This window comes from Lagopus leucura, unplaced genomic scaffold (assembly GCF_019238085.1).
Source record: "Lagopus leucura isolate 7727_CA_CO unplaced genomic scaffold, USGS_WTPT01 Super-Scaffold_73, whole genome shotgun sequence".
NCBI classification, from domain to species: domain Eukaryota; kingdom Metazoa; phylum Chordata; class Aves; order Galliformes; family Phasianidae; genus Lagopus; species Lagopus leucura.
The window spans coordinates 90,135,773-90,152,072 of NW_024962252.1; positions in this window are offsets into that span (position 1 = coordinate 90,135,773).

Sequence of the window (16,300 nt, forward strand, 5' to 3'; positions counted from 1 at the left end):
ATAAAAATAAGCACAGTAGGTGTTTATTTTTACTTCTTAATTCATCATTTAGTTAAAGTTTTAGACTATAGTTTTGCTACAGGGCCTATTTCTTTATTAAATAAAAGTTGCCTTCATGCTGCCTGTTAAGAAAAACATTTCCTCTTGTGCTTTAAGATCATGGACATAATCATGGCAGCTATGCCACTCCTTTTCCCAGCAGTAAAGACTGTTACAATTTGATATTTCACAAATAAATGTATGTATAATAAACAAAAAACTGTCTGCACCCATGTTCACTTCAGGGTCTTTATATACATACACATATTTTTTACACATATGTACATATGACTATATATATGTGCTTCTGCACATTTATATGTGAGTACATGGATCTAATTGTTTTTAATTAGGTAAACTTAAGAAGCTCTTACCATCTTCAGATATATTACTAACGCCAGTGGTATTTGTCCTCTGGGAACAATTTAAATGTATGACCACTGCTTATAAGCATTTATGTACTATGCTAAGCATGGACAAATCTCTGTTCTCATGCCATGTCTGCTTTTGCAGCCATCCTTCTGCATTCATAAACAGCTGCACCCACAATTTTGAGTACAAATAATTGCAGCTAAAGAGGTGAGCATCTATAGCTGGGCTTTTCAAAGGAGTCTAAGGGAGTTAAGTACCCAAATCTCATTGAATTTGGTTACTTAATTGCTGTGGCTTCTTTGAAAATTGCAGTCATAATTAACTATCTTAATTAACTGACTCAATCAACTATCTGTGAACCAAGAAGTGTAGTGGAGACATAACATGCTAAACCTAGTCAGTTTTGGTTGCACAGTAAAATCGTCAAAACTTTTTGACTAAGACTAATGGCTTTATTATTCGCATTTGTTCTGAAGTACTTTGAGTGGATCCAACTGCAATCTGTGACAGAAGCAATACCATCCATGCTAATTTGAGTGTGGCTCTCGGGGTCTTTGAGTTGACTCATTTCTGTGTTTAGATTTGCTAATGAGGATGGACAGTAAACTGCTGCAGGCCTCCTTTAGGCTTCATCTCCACCTTTAGGTGTTCCTTCAGGTTGGTTTTTGAGACTACATTAGAGATAGCTCGTGTGAAGGTTCCCACTGTGGAAAAACAGTGAGACAAATGAGTGCCAAATTACAGTCTGTACCTTGATGGCACCTTAATCCCAGACAGACTTCTGAGTTTGAGGAATTTGTTTTTCAAGGAAAAAACAAGTGGGAAAAAAATAACAAAGAGCTTCTGAGTTTTTATGTTACTCTGCCCACTAGTTATTTCTATTCCATAACAGCCTTGCCTTCTTGCATCTTTTTGTTACAGCTGTTGTTTTAAAATTTGTGTTTCAGAAAACTTTGATGTGTTTTTTTTTTTTTCTAAATTTTTTTTCAAAGACTGTTCTGCTAAGTATGGAAAGCCACAGTTTTAACAATTCCCCTGTTTGTTCAGAAATAGTATCATTCATATTTGGCACCAGAAAGAAGACTATACTGAAGTCCAAATTTACTCCTATTAAATTAAACCTAATTGAAAAAAGGCAAAGGCATTCATTAACTAGTTAAACAAATGGTATTAAATGTATTTTTTTGTATTTAAAAGAAGAAAGAAATCAGCTACGACTAAAGAAAAGTAAGTGGAAGGGTAGCTATAAAAATGTGTGATAGAAGAAGTACATGTTGTTGAAAACTTAAGAAGAAACCACAAATATGTATAACAATAAAAGAAATGTACCTTCTTGGCCATTTCTCTGGTATTCTGTCAGCTGTTTCTGATTTGGATAAGAGCTTTCGTTCATGTCCCCGAGCTTCTCCTTCCATTTGACTTTACATTGAAGTCATAAACTTGTTGCCATGGAAACAGTGGTGACATCACAGATGTAGCATTAACTTCACCACAGGGCAAAATAAATGACTGTGATGGCCTGCGAGGAGAGAGAACCTTTGTTTGAACCAAAAGCCAAGATTATTAGAATCTTGGCTTAGAGCCCAATACCCCTAAAGCCTTAAGTGGGTTCTCAGCCCTGTGTTGTAGGCACAGAACAAACAGCGCCTTGTAGCAGACACCCCTTCTTGGGCCTGATGGTCTCTGTAGAGAGGACATGACACACAAAAAAGGAAGCATTATCAGCTGTGTTTTAAGATTGGAAAACTGCGGAAAGGAGCACATTTGAGGCAGAGCCCAGAACTGAGCTCAGATTACTCTGCAGGAGCTGCTGGAGACACTGAAATGCAGGAGTTAGTCTTTCAACGTATCAGCTCCAGGAAGCCTTTCCCAAGCTCTCTTCAAAACTGAAAATATGCAAAAGGCAGTAGAGCTTGGGACAAATCAAAACATTGCTGCAAGCCTTTTAGAGAGTTCAAAATCTCTTTCCCCTCTAGGAAAATTTGTTTTAGGGAGGTGTGTATCTCTGGAACCGCACCGGGGTGAAATCTTTCATTACAGTGTTCCCACATACTTCCCTGAGATCAGGATTCCATCCATGGCTTTTAGAGAGTGACGTCAACACCTTGAGTTCCATTTCAGTGTAAAGAAGGAGCAGATCATATATGCGTTGTGAATATAATAACTGTTATGGCCAACCTGACAAATTAAATGGGTCTCAGCAATTGATGGGTTTTACTTGCATTATGTTAATGATCTTAACAGTTAAGAGATTCATCTGAATCTTCGACTGCTCCTGCTGCCAAGGGGTGGCATTGACTGTTTTGGTTACAGTCTGTGCCTTTGTGACCAGCAGATTGCTTGCTGCAGTGGTCCCATGTGGGGGCCCACCCAGATTTTTAGCTGACACAGTGCATTATAGGTGGCCTATTTCTGAGAGTAGCTACAAGAAGTGAATTACTCCAAAATGTCCTAAGCTTCACTTGCTCCGTACTTTCAGAGGGATCTCACCGCTTGGTTATTGGCCCACCAGCCTGTCTAGCTGTTAGGTTGCAGCTAGCCAAGGTATCAAATCAAATTCTCCACTGAAGTCAGCATAATGGTAGTGATTCCCACTGGATATTTTTTACCTACTGTCTTACCCCCACAGACATGCAAAGCCTCCAGCTTTATGAGAGTTAATGGAAGGCTGCCATACCACACCCATTGATTTGAACTTCTGGTGACTTTAATGAGTGCTGTGTGGCTAAATCCCACGCAACTCTCAAACTGTGGGGGTTAAATCCATTTTGCTATTGCCTGTTAGTCTGTGGTTGAGAAAAGTATCCCATGTGTTTTAAATTGTTTTAACTGATAACTCTGGTCAGCAACTGTGAACAAATCATGGTATCAGTGCAGACCCGTGACTTAGCCTGATATATGTCTACATTTTAAAGTGACATAAGTGAGTCATAAGAGCAGTTTTAATTGAGAGGATTAGAAGTGTCAGAATTTTCTTAAATTTGTTGCAGAAAAAATTTGCTCCTTCACTACATTTTTGGGGGGTAATAAATGCTAATATTTGTATAGTGTAATTTCAAACAGAATTTAGGTTTTGCACAGAGATTTTCTAATTTGAATGCTGAAATTTTATTAAGACATACTAAACACAGAACTCACCCTTTTTTTTCCAGTAATTCACTTATTATCTTAATGTAATTAATCTTTGTGACTGCAATACTGTTATATTAGAAGAGGCTTATGTAAATCTTGACAGAAAAATAAGGGCATGTCAAAAAACAGTATCACATCACTTCAGGCTAAGCCACATGTTCATTTAATCAAGGAAAAGGCTTTACGAAGGTGTGTATAGAAATGTATTGGTGAAAGTCATGCTAGTTCTTGATTGAATAAAACAGTGGCTGGAATAAAATCCTATTGTTCAAACTTTCAGTGAAGCCACCTTGTCAAAACACAGCAGTCTGATTTGTCATGAAATGCCAAACAACGGAACATATCAGTCATGAAGTAAACAATAAATATTTATATATAATAAATAAATATATAAAATAAATAATAAATAAAACAGAAAGAGTGTTCTTAGACGATCATTCAAAAAAGAGAGAAAGAAGGAGACTCTTTTTTTAAAAACCTCTGCATCTGTGAAGATGGTTTTCATTGTAGTATCCACAAATCATTCTTGTTTGGTTTCTGACAGCATTTCTGCCAGGGAGAATATTTATCAACAGCAAATATTAAATTAAAATCTTTGAGCAGAAATCCAACCAATATGGACAAAAAACAGCTCTAGATTTAGAATGGGTCATGATAACTTTAGAGCAGAAATACTGAGATTCTCGGCTCAAGACAATATCTGACTGTAAAGTCAAGGAAGAGATCTGTGGGGAATTAAAGTATTACATGTTGTAGCAACTGAGACCTTAGCAATTCCTCAGGAAGGTCTGTGCTGACCAAAATAAGATAGACAGAATATGAAACCATGTAGATTGGGTCAGATCTTACAGTGCAGCTGAGCTATTCCTAAATTATTTGGGCTATCCCACCTAAATTTGGTCATTACCTGCTAATGAGTGTTGAAAGTGAAATCATAGAATCATAGAATGGCCTGTGTTGAAAAGGATCTCAAAGATCATCTAGTTTCAATCCTCCTCTCATAGCAAGGTCACCAGCCACTAGATGAGGCTGCCCAGAACAACATCCAGCCTGGCCTCGACTGCGTTCAGGTATGGGGCATCCACAACCTCCTTGGGCCACCTGTTCAGAGTGTCACCATCCTCTGAGTGAAAAGCTTACTCCCAGTATCTAACCTAAACCTCCCCTGCCTCAGTTTAAAACAATTCTTCCCTGTCCTATCACTATTCATCCATGTAAACAGTCATTAAATATGGGATACTTGTAAGGAATTTATAAATTTCAAAATATTCATGAGAAAGATGCATTAAAAATCTGAAATAAAAATTGAGAGTTTAAATGGAGAAAAAATGTTATTAATTTATTTGTTCATCTATAATGAAAGGTTATTTTTGTCCTGCAGCAATGATTCTTTCTTTAATATGCATAATAATTGTACTATGTAACATACTTTATGGGGCATGGTGATATGACTAGTCAGCTAGAGGAGCAGTGCCATCACGAGCAGCTAGTGTTGGAGTTAGCAGTGTTGGAGACTACAAAGACAAAATAACGCTGCGTGTTCCCAATCCCTTACATGACCTGCAAAACTGTGAGAGATTAGTACAGAGAAGTGCTGAACCACTTCAAAGTGAAACTCTGTTCTGATCATGCTGTGTTGCAGGAAATACAGCACTTATCTGGAAAGTTATGCTGTTTATATACTCATAGCTCTTCAGCCAGTTCTTTAGATCGCTCTCTCCATGCACCTGTTGTTGAAGGCCCCCAAAACATGTTTATTTTATTTGTAATGTTAACAGGTATATCTCAATCTGAGGGACTTTCCATCATTTCCTACTTAAGTGTGTTTGTAGATTGTACACACACAAGTCACTGTGAAAGTAATGCCTCTTAATTATTTCCATGGAAAGTAAAACATATAAAAAGAGCACAATAACATTACTTGAGATAGCAATTTCTCAGCTACAAAACACTATTTTTTGATCATCACCACCATTAGCTATGCATTTTTGCCTGCAGTGAACAAGAACCAGCAGGCTGCACTCACAAAAATCTGCACCAGTGGAGATGACCCACTGTTTCACAGCTGCTATGACGCTGTTGTTACCAGGAAAATCTTTCCAGCTTTCCAGCCCAAAGAGATGGAATTAAGAAGGCACAAAATTTGGACTATATTGTGGGTGTGTAGGACTGTCCAGCCAAGTCTGGCAATGTTCTCCATGTTCTTCAAATTGACATGGGGCCTGGTATTATTGCACTGCAAAAGGAAGGTTGTCTTCTTCTCTGGCCTGACTCTGAAAATTTGAGCCTTAGTCAGCATTGTGATGTAGCAGTCAGAGTTGATCATTTGTCCATGCTCCAGGAAATCTACAAGAATTGCCTCTTTCATATCCCAAAAGGCAGTGCACATCACTTTACTTGTTGAGGGCTGTGACTTGAGCTTCTTCTGCAAAGAGGAACTCACATGCCACCCCTCCATGGACTGCTGTTTTTACTCCAGCTGTTAGTGGTGACGCCACAACTCAGCACCAGTAGTGATGCAATCCTGGAAACTGTCACCTTCAGCCTCAAATTTGTTTAATAAGTTCTGACAAACGCATATGGTATTCTTTCTGTTCCTGTGTGAACATCTGTGGGACCCATCTGGTGCCAACTTCTCTATATTCCAGTGCTGCCACCATCCTTGACAATGCAATGAAGCTGATATTCAGTACACAGTTCTTTGGTTGTAACACAAGGATCTGTGTGGATGAGCTGATTTTCCTGAGCCTTCTTTTTGTAGTGTCACAGCTGTGCACTGCCATCCAGAATGTCCAGAATGATTTGTCTTTCATGTCCCTGTTGCTGCTGCAGCCACCACTTCACTGTGTGTTTGGTCTTCGTGAACTTTCAGCAGTGATGAATGCCAGTGGTAGTGGGTACCATTTTGTCCACATGTAGGAATTCAATGACACATTTCTGCTTTATCTGGACTATCTCTGATATCATGGGCCAACATAATAAAATAGGAAGCATTGTTTTTGGAACACCTCTCGTAGATGAAGATATTTCATTTGGGCCTGTGGAAAAGTGAATGTTGAAATACTTCTACTGGGTTAAGAGCAGACCTGTCCTTGCTTCCTTTTTTTTTCTCAGTCTTTACGTAGGAAATATAGAAGCCTCTGTATTTCATTATTACTGTGTACTACGGAAAAGGATTCTCTGAATATATTTTGCTATAAAGCTTTTATGGGTTGCAGCATTTATTGGCAATATTTGTGAGAGCGCAATCAAGGTGAAGAACAGAACAATGATCTATCACATACAGGAAAATAATTTCTTGTGTGCTGGCAGCTATACCTCCATGGCTGATATCCACAAAGTGCACCCCAAAGGTTATAATTTTTGTAGGAAAAGCTGTATATTGTATCCATCACCATGCACTCTAAGCACCTTAACAGGTAGGACCGTGCCAGTTAAAGCAGCTAGTACTACACAGTCCTTAGGTATAAATTCAAATCTTGAATTTGCAAATATAGCCATAAGAAAGCCATTTATTCTTGTTTGCCATTTTCTGAAATGGAAGTAAGTACTGCCTTACCAACTTCTTCATGCTAGTTCTACAAATTTATCTCAGTTCACCCTGGGGTTACAAGGCCCCACCTAGAAGCCTGGCTTAAGGCCAACGCTAGAGGGGAACTGTAGTGCAAGCCTCCAGAACAATTTTGAGGTGTTTGTTTTTCTTTGCAGACAGAGAAAAAAATGCATGGGAACCCAAACCCAAAAGAGCAAGTTAAAGACTGTTTTGGGGGCACCAAGAATTACCTGATACCTCAAAAGCAGCAACTTTCAAAATAAAGGTCCTGAGAGAAAATCACATGGTTAAGGTTCTTTGTTTTTCAACAAAGATGATATGGCAGAAGACACTTGCAGGAACAGTGGTAAGACTAGTGTCTAGCCTACGTTTTTCTAAATAACAGAACTAAATGGAGGGACTAGAGGGGATTTCAGGCGTATGGGTTGGTTTATCATTTTAAAGAGTACTTTGACCTTGTCTTGTTTTATAAGCAAAAAGGTGGCCACTATGAAATTCAAATGCCATTTTTAAGAAACATGGGGAAACTGAAATTTTCTCCTTTTCATTTCTTTTCTCAGCAAAACAAATTTCACGTGGCTTCTGTAATGAATGAAGTCTGAAGAATATGGTCAGTTTGAATTTAAGGACTTGTGAAAGATTTCAAGATAAAAAAGGATGTATATTGGAAGCACAGTTACTGTATCTAACTGATCAATTCGAACGATCATATTATAAAATCGAAGAATCTCCTCGTGATTTTATTCAACAACAGCTATTCTGTTTTAATTTTACATTCCCAAACTTCTCTGGAATAGCTCTTCTATGTGGAAGGGCTCTAGAAGGATGCAATTACAAAACAAAAAATAGAGAATCTAAAAAGATATTTTTCTTAGTTTGATCTGACAAATAGCAGCATAAATAATGAAATCTATGGGAGGACTGATCTGCTATCCTCTTGTATTTTTTTCTTTTTACAAATGCACAGTTCAGTGATGGGGACAATGTCAGTTAGTTCTGAAACGATTATCTGTACAGGCAGTGGAAACACCTCTTCTTAGCATTCAGAGTACAGTTTTGATTTTCCCATGAAGAAGAAGGCTTTGTTGCTGATTCTGAGAGCTGAGACATGGAGAATCAGGTGACAGTTTACTCTGTTGACAAACATCTTTGGTTATGTCATTCATGGCCTGGATCTAACCTGGTTTACATGAATGTACATGAGGAATTGTCTCCAATGAAATACATGGAAGCAAGTGCTATATAAACAGTCATTTTACCTTTTTCCTCATATATTATTTTTCTATTTGTAAAATGGGAGCATTTGTGCTTCTTTTCTTCACTGGGTTCTTAATTGCTTGTGCAGAAGTGAAATGCTATGGTGATAATCTTCAAAACGAAGCCAGAAGTCATTACCACTTTTTTATTATCACAGTAATAGATTTATTTAATTTCCTTATGCAAGGAGAAGTTCCCCTGATTGTTTTATACGGAATTAATCCCGTTTCTGGCTTAAAAAAACTTCCTTTATATGTTTAGCTGTTCATGATTGCCCTTTAGTTGTTTTAAATTGCCCATACAGTGTTTTAAATTCGGAGTAAGTCAATGATTTTTTGTTCAGCAAAAGGTATGCTTAGACCAACGCCCTGAACTCCACAGAGACACCATCCCAAATTAATTCTCCAGGTTGCAGCTGCATGATCTTGCTAAAGAAGTGAGTAATATTTTGACATTTAATATTAAATGAGTTATCTTTGAAAAATGCTTCCCTGCCCCTGATGTACCTCAGGCAAATGGAAACATGCTTAACGTGCATAATGAAAACTTGGTAATGGAAAAAATGGGGAATTGAGACAACCTATCAGCATCTGGAATCTGCAGGACATGAAAACTGATAGTAAAATCATGTAATTCAGACAAACTAATCAATTTGATTGCATTTCACTGGAACGCTCTTAACAATACAGCTGTATTTATTCTTAATTCTCCATAAGTCTATAGACTTTTGTCAAGTGTTTGACTTCCAGCATTGAAAATTAGGTGGTGAGATTTTCAGAAGCACTGAGAATTGTTTTTTCATCAGCTGACTTTAGGGAGAATCCTATGCATTTCAATTCTTTTTCATCCAAAGAGCACTTGCCGTTCATGGGATTACTCCTTCTTATTTCCACCACCAATTGTATTAGTATTTCTAATTTTTTCTTTTCATTTTTAGAAATAAAAAATCAATTGTCTCTTCAGAAGTTTTTAGGAATTATGGATGCTCAGGAACAAATCACGAGACTATGCTAGGAGGGTTAACATGAAGAGTTTGAACTTCACTGCTTATCTGCCAGATTAAGTATGCCCTTGGCTTTAGAGGAAGAGGTTAAGAAAAAAGTAGAGGTCTGACGTAAGAGTGTAACAATTTTTTGGAAATACACAGCATCATCACTCCTCGAGGGCATTTTGCATAAATAACTATCAGTGAGCAATTCAGATTTCTCAAACCCTTGCCAACAAAGCCTTTGTACCATCACATACTATCATTTGTCTGCAGTTATATCTAGCTTTATCTGCATACATCAGTGCTGTGTTTCCACTAAAGAACATTATTGCCTATGCATGACTCAGAAACCTGTGGTCTTTATTCTATTAGTAACTCTCATACAGAAGCACTGACTCATCTTTTAAAAAAAAGGTCTGTCAGGCTATCTGTAATCGTTACAGAGATTTTAAAGAAGTTAAAAGTCCAATTCTGTAAAAGGTTGAGTGCTGAGCATACTTCAACGGATGCAGAAGGTCTAATTCACATTCTTTTCCTGAGGGCTTGTGGCTGTTTATTACTGTACCTCTTTGGGCCACTAGAGAGTTCATTTTTCCTCTTCTGCTAATCTGTGGTAGATAATTTTCCCTCAGGTTAATTGATTGCCAATTAATTAGATATAATTTATTTAGTTGTAATGACTACTCCCTAGACACTTATTCAAAGCTACAAATATTTGTTGCTTATTCAAATTGACTAACGGGAAAGTAACTAGTTTAAGATTAAAAAGAACCATATAGGCAAATCTTACAATTTTTGCTTGCTTATGTGCAGTCTTCTAAGCAGCAGGAAGAATAGACTGTGTAAAAAGGTTTTCCTACCGAACGAGAGCATGGTTAGTCTGTTCCATTTTTAAAGTAATTGGTTAGTGTTTATTGAGTTTATTATGGGCAGAGAAAACTGCCCATAATTTTATTCAGAATATTCAAAAGAAATAAACAAGGAAAAAAGTTAACAGGGTGAAAAATAAATTATAGCACACTATGCATTATGTTAGTCAGAAAATAGATAGATAGTACAGTGAATACCACTGCCTGGCTTTGAGGCCCAAAACAGTTAATTTTTAGTAACAACCAGATTACCAGAAACCTGATAGTAGGAGCAGACCATTGCACTTCACTACCAACACAGGTCGCATGGCATGTGCATAACATTGGCAGGGAGACTCAAGTCCCTCAATGAGCAGAGAAGGCATTGCGGGGAGCAGAGATCTTGCACTGCTGCTGTCTGCCCTGGCCCTGATGGTGGGCAGTCAGGCATCAAGTTCTGCCAGCAAACATGCACGCAAGTCTGAGTCCATTGCTGCTGAACCCTGCTCAAGAACCACTTCCATTCCAAAATGGAAGCTAGGTCAAAGTAGCAGTGTGGATTCTGTCTTCTTATGCTCCTGTTCGGAAGAAAAAGAAGCCTTCTATTTCTGAGACAATTAAGAAGTTAAGGATATGATTTACAATTTTACTGTGGTATTCTAATCCTTCTAATTACTTTTAAAAATATATAAGCTGTTGTTTCAAATACTTAATTGTGATTTCAAATACCAAAGTGTTGCTTCAAATACTTAAATTTTTCATTTATAAGTGCAAGTGCTGGTTGGTTGTTTCAAAACGTAGTGAAATTATATAGATCAGAAATTTTCTATGTCAATTAATGCGTATTTCTCATAGTTTAGTTTTGCTTTTACCTACAGAAATTGCTGTCTCAAGGGAAAGGAGTTCCTAGGAGGCTCCCCATTATTTAGAAGCAAACAGAGCATCACATTCCCTAAGTGAAGCAGTGAAGTACCATTGGGAAATGCAGCATGAAACGAAGCTCTGGGCTGATTTAAGAGATGAAAATGAAACTTTCTGTCATTTCTGAACTGACAGATGCAATACATGTCTGTGAAGCAGATTTCTTTTGAATAATTTTTCATTCTGATTGTATTTCAAAACCCCTGTAGAAATGCTAGGAATTCCTAGAGGCAGAAGTCAATAGAGTAGGTCCTGTTTTTGCCTATGGATTCAAACCTAATAATAATTTTAATAGTTATAATTGGATGCCAAGCCTCGGATCCACTAGAAAAATTCACAGTCCTTTATGTAAAAATAGCGTAACTGACCTTGCTTTGCAATTATTGCAGCCAGTTAAATCTTTGCATTGCATTAGATTTCACTCCGCTGTGGCAGCACAGCTCAGGTGTCATGTTGAAGAAACTGCGACATTTCAGAGTTGAAATGCAGCTGCACTAGAAACAATGTATTTCCTTCCCACCTCCCCACCTTAACTGGAATATTCTGTCGCCCTCCTCACCCGTCTCAATTATATTTCAAATAGCAGGATGGCAGCTGCAGCCCCCTGCTTGATTCATTGGCTTCACTTCCATATTGTGTCTTATATCAAGAGTCTCTAGACACTGTGCTGACAGAAGTCTCAGTCCCTTATTCATATGAGTAATCCACGTTCGTATAAGCAGTGGCATTGACGTAAGTCACAGAATCCAGTGGCGCTGATTAGTTGTGTTACAGGGAAAGTTGTCTGTGGCCTGGTCAAGACATGTTGTGGTATGTGTAGCATTTAGTCAAGAAAATTGTGTGAGGACTGGCACTGTTTCAGACTCACCTTTTCAATGAGAAATTCCGTCCTTTTGTCCTCTCTAAGCCTCTGATGCAATATTATTGTTGGATGAGAGAGTAATAGCAGCTGTTGATTCAAAGCACCACAAAATCAGAAGTGTACAGTGAAGTACAGCTTTTCCTTGTGTTTTTTTTTTTTATAATTTAAAAAGTGACATTTGTCCAAAAGGAGAAGGGCTTGAAAATTGCTGTATAAGATCTTCTTTGTTAAGTTAAATTTCACCTACAATTATTGTAGAGAATTCTGAAAATGAAAATCTGAGTGGATTTGCATCCCTTTGTTGCACTATGCAGAATGGTACCAAAGTCACTATTTAGTCCTTGAAATCACTTCCTAGGGAGGTGACAACTTGTAGTCATGATGTGTCACTAATACTGAAAGATTTTGAAGAGCTGGATGAATGAATGCTTTTCTTCTTCATATTTTCCTTACAACGCCAAATTATTAGAAAATAATTTGAGCAGGAACTCAAACTGACCCTTTCTTTCTCAAGAAAATGTGAACCTCCCAGATTACATCCATGTCTTGGCATGAAATAGAATATATATATTTTGTATTACAGTATTAGTTTAATCTCCACTTTCTGTTGTAAGGATATTTTGAAACAAAAGGTAATATTTTGAAATTAAAATACATACATGTGTCACAACAGTATGTTTAAATGAAATATTTTGGCACTTCTAAACTGGTTCGTGCTATTTTGAGAATATTTTTCTCTGATGAATCCCAATATACTGGGAAAAAATATTTAAAGAGTTGAGAGTAGTTATTCCTTCTATTCATCCTCCCTGAAAATAATCCAGTTCAAGTTTCTAAACCTTTACACATTGCAAGTCACTAAGATATGATAATTGAGCAGTAGATTAATATTCACAATCACTTATAAGAAAAGTAATATGTGTCTACTGGAATGCCATTTGCTTATTATTTTTTTAATGTTGGAACTGAGATCACAAAAAAAAAAAAAAGTAAATGGAAAAAAATAAATGAAAAACATAAAGGCAAATTCTCAGTGAAAATTAAGCCAGCTTTGATGAGAAAATCAGGAATATGATTTTAGCAAATGCTGTGATTTGAGCTAGATTTCATTTCAAATATGAAGAGCAGTGAAGGGAAGGGGCCCACGCTGAACTTGTTCTTGCCTGCCACTCTAGGTTAGATCCCAGGTACTATCCAGAGCTGCTTGCACTGCCAGTTTGCTGCCAATTTCTTCTAGAATGGCTATTAAAGATGTGCCTGTGAATGCTGTGTCACCTCCTTGTGCAGCATACTTGTGTTCAAAGTGAAGGTGGAGTTTGGGCGTTGCTGAAAAAGAATCCAAGAAACTGTCACAATAAATATCAGTGAACACGCTGATAAAGGGTGCATTACAATGGATATTTTACTGTAGTATGCAAGGCTTGAGGTTTATTTTTGTCTTTCTCTCCTTTTTTGAACAAACTTAAGGTTATCTGCATTATTCCTTTCCAAACTTAATACAGAACTATGTATGTATGCTTGCTCTGGTTGCCTCTGCTTTTGGGCTTTGACGTCTATTGGGTTTTCATGAGCTACTGTCATATCAGTAATAACAAAATCCCTCATTATCATTTTCTCATACTGTGGCCCCTTTATAGGCTTCTGACCGTAATTCATGGACCTGACTTAATACCCAGAGACTAGAGTCATGTCAACATCACTGAACCTCAGTAACAGTAGTATGTCATGGTTTACAGGCTCTGGGTATAACCTCTTGTAGTTTCCCCTTGGCCTCTGCATATATACTGACATATAAGATGAATGGAATTTGGCCTATCTTCTTTTAATGATAGGTGCTGGCCAAGGACTGGCATGATTTCAGAAAATTGTTAGCTATGCTATTTTTGCATTTTGGGTCCATTTCACGTGCTTGCATAGACCTGAGAAGTGGTCATGTCCCCTATCATTGGTGCCTTTGCTCTTGTAATTATTCTGTGGAGAAAAGGACTGTTATTATGAATTCCTATTCTTCAGAACTTGAGGGACAAAAAATTGGCATGAGATAGTAGAGAAGTTGAGTTTCAAATCCAATCACTGATATTTCTTCATAACTATAGGTCACTATGGCTGTGCATCCAATAGTCTTTCTTTGGACAAAACTCCCATGCTTGTTGAAGGAATTTGTTCTTCGATGGGACTTGAGGAACCATCACAATAGCACTAAATGCTGAGCAAACTAATAAATGTCACTGTGGGAAAAAGGTTGTGAAAGCAATTACTCTACCAGCTCGTTAAGAGCATATGTGTGGGAAGCTGGGGAGGCAGTACGGCTGGGTGTGACAGGAGGCAGCCAGGAGAGACATAAATAGCCAATGGCAGCAGAGGGGAAAAGCAGGTGCGGTTATAGAGCCTGAGATGTGAGTTTGGCACACAGAGGGGGAGGCAACCTTGAAAATACTGAAAGAGTACTGAAAGAGCAACAATGGCAGGCAATTCACCCTGAGGGCCATGCAGCCAGCAAAGTAGAAGAGGCTGGCACAGAAGTGCTTCACTCTCTTATCTGTGTGACCCCTACCTTCCATTTCTATCCTATGCACTTTCTGCATGCTTTGAGTTGTAAACAAAGCTTCCTAGGCTGGAAAAATATAACTTTTTTTTTTTTTTTTTTTTTTTTTCCCAGCATGAAATTTGATGATGGTGGGGTTTTTTTGTTTTGTTTTTGTTTTTTTTTAATAGTAGTAAAAAGAAAATGTAATATTCAGAACCGTTTGGCCCAATTTAATATGTTTTTAAAATATTTTTCATTTTTGGAAATCTTCTCCAAACTAGTAACAGCCATGTCATCCTCAAGAGATTTTCATTAACACATTTGCTGGACCATTTTATAATACAATCTCTACAGGATGTTCAGATGAGCTCTGACCCAAAGCCAGTGAGAAGAGTCATATCAGTTTCAGTGAATAACGTCCTCAGAGCCCTTTGCACAGAGGGCAGCTCACTAAAAAGGGTATAATATACGGGCTAATAAATTACTTAAAAAAATCTAATGTGAGCAAAATTCTCCACTTTGTTACATTGGTTTTACATGTCACCGAAGCCAATGGAGTTAAAGCTAGTGGAGTTATACTGGTGAAGAACCAGGGTCACAGACTGGAGATTCATACTCTAAAACTGGTTTCAAAGATCAGAGGCAGTTAGTCTCCATCTTACACCAACGCTGGGCCTGATCCAAAGCTCACTGTAGTCAACTGAAGTTGTTCCATCAGGCCCTAGGGGGGCATGTATGTCTATGTGTGCAGGTATACATATGTCTCTGTGTCAATCTATCTATGTAATTTATCTGTTTTTACCAAGATCACCTCTGGGGTGACTAAGAGCCTGAGCGGCTGATGTTAAGCAATATGCAGAGTCCCCAAAGCCTTCATCTTTATACTTGCTGATCCTGTAATATAAAAATAAATGTAGGTTAGTAGATGATCTATGGGACATATACAGTCAATCATGCAGAACACAAAGAAAGAGCCGGGCTGTTTCCCATCCAGTAGTACAGGTTTGCCATTGGCGAGACACAGCCAGAAAGGCATCACCCATTTTTCAGTTCTCAGACTGTTTTTGTATGCTGCTGATGGGTACCGGATGAGTTGTTCATTGTAAATCAATAATGCTTGACCTTCAGATTAATGAGAAACTAAAACTGTTTCTAATAAACGTTTAAATGCTTAGCATTTTTTTAGATACCAGGCCTTTTATGAGGAATCTTTTTTCTGTTGTTGTTGTTATTTTATGGTTTCAAAATCACTTGGGATAACTTTGTGAATCATTGAAAAGTAAAAGAGTAAAGGGACAAGCATTCTAGTATTCTAGCTCTTTGTTTTATAATCTGAGCTGCACAAAAATCTGTTGAACAGACAACAGCATCATAATGGACAGTAAATGAGTAGCATTTATTTTGAGAAAATGAACACCCTTTGTGAGTGCAATTGTAATACTACTGTGCCATAGCTATGCTGTTATTGCTCTGTTTCAGACTGCATCTGACTGAAAAAGATCTGGGCAAAGTGCATAAGGGAGAGGAGTTGTCACTGTTTCTCTCTTGTTAGTTTCTCAGCCAGAAGCATTGCTCTTGGAAAAAAAAAAAAAAAAAAGTAGGGGGGTGGTGGTGCAAGGATTGAGATTTTTGTTTTGTTTTGCAGCTTTGCAGTTGTGTGCTTATTTTGCAAAGTAATGAAAAATGAGAGTGAGTGGTGGACTTAAGATGAATGGGGCAAAACCAATTCATTTTTGTAAAGAACAAATATTCTATCCACCAGAAGAACTATATGAAGTGAAATTATTTGTCAAGTAGCAAA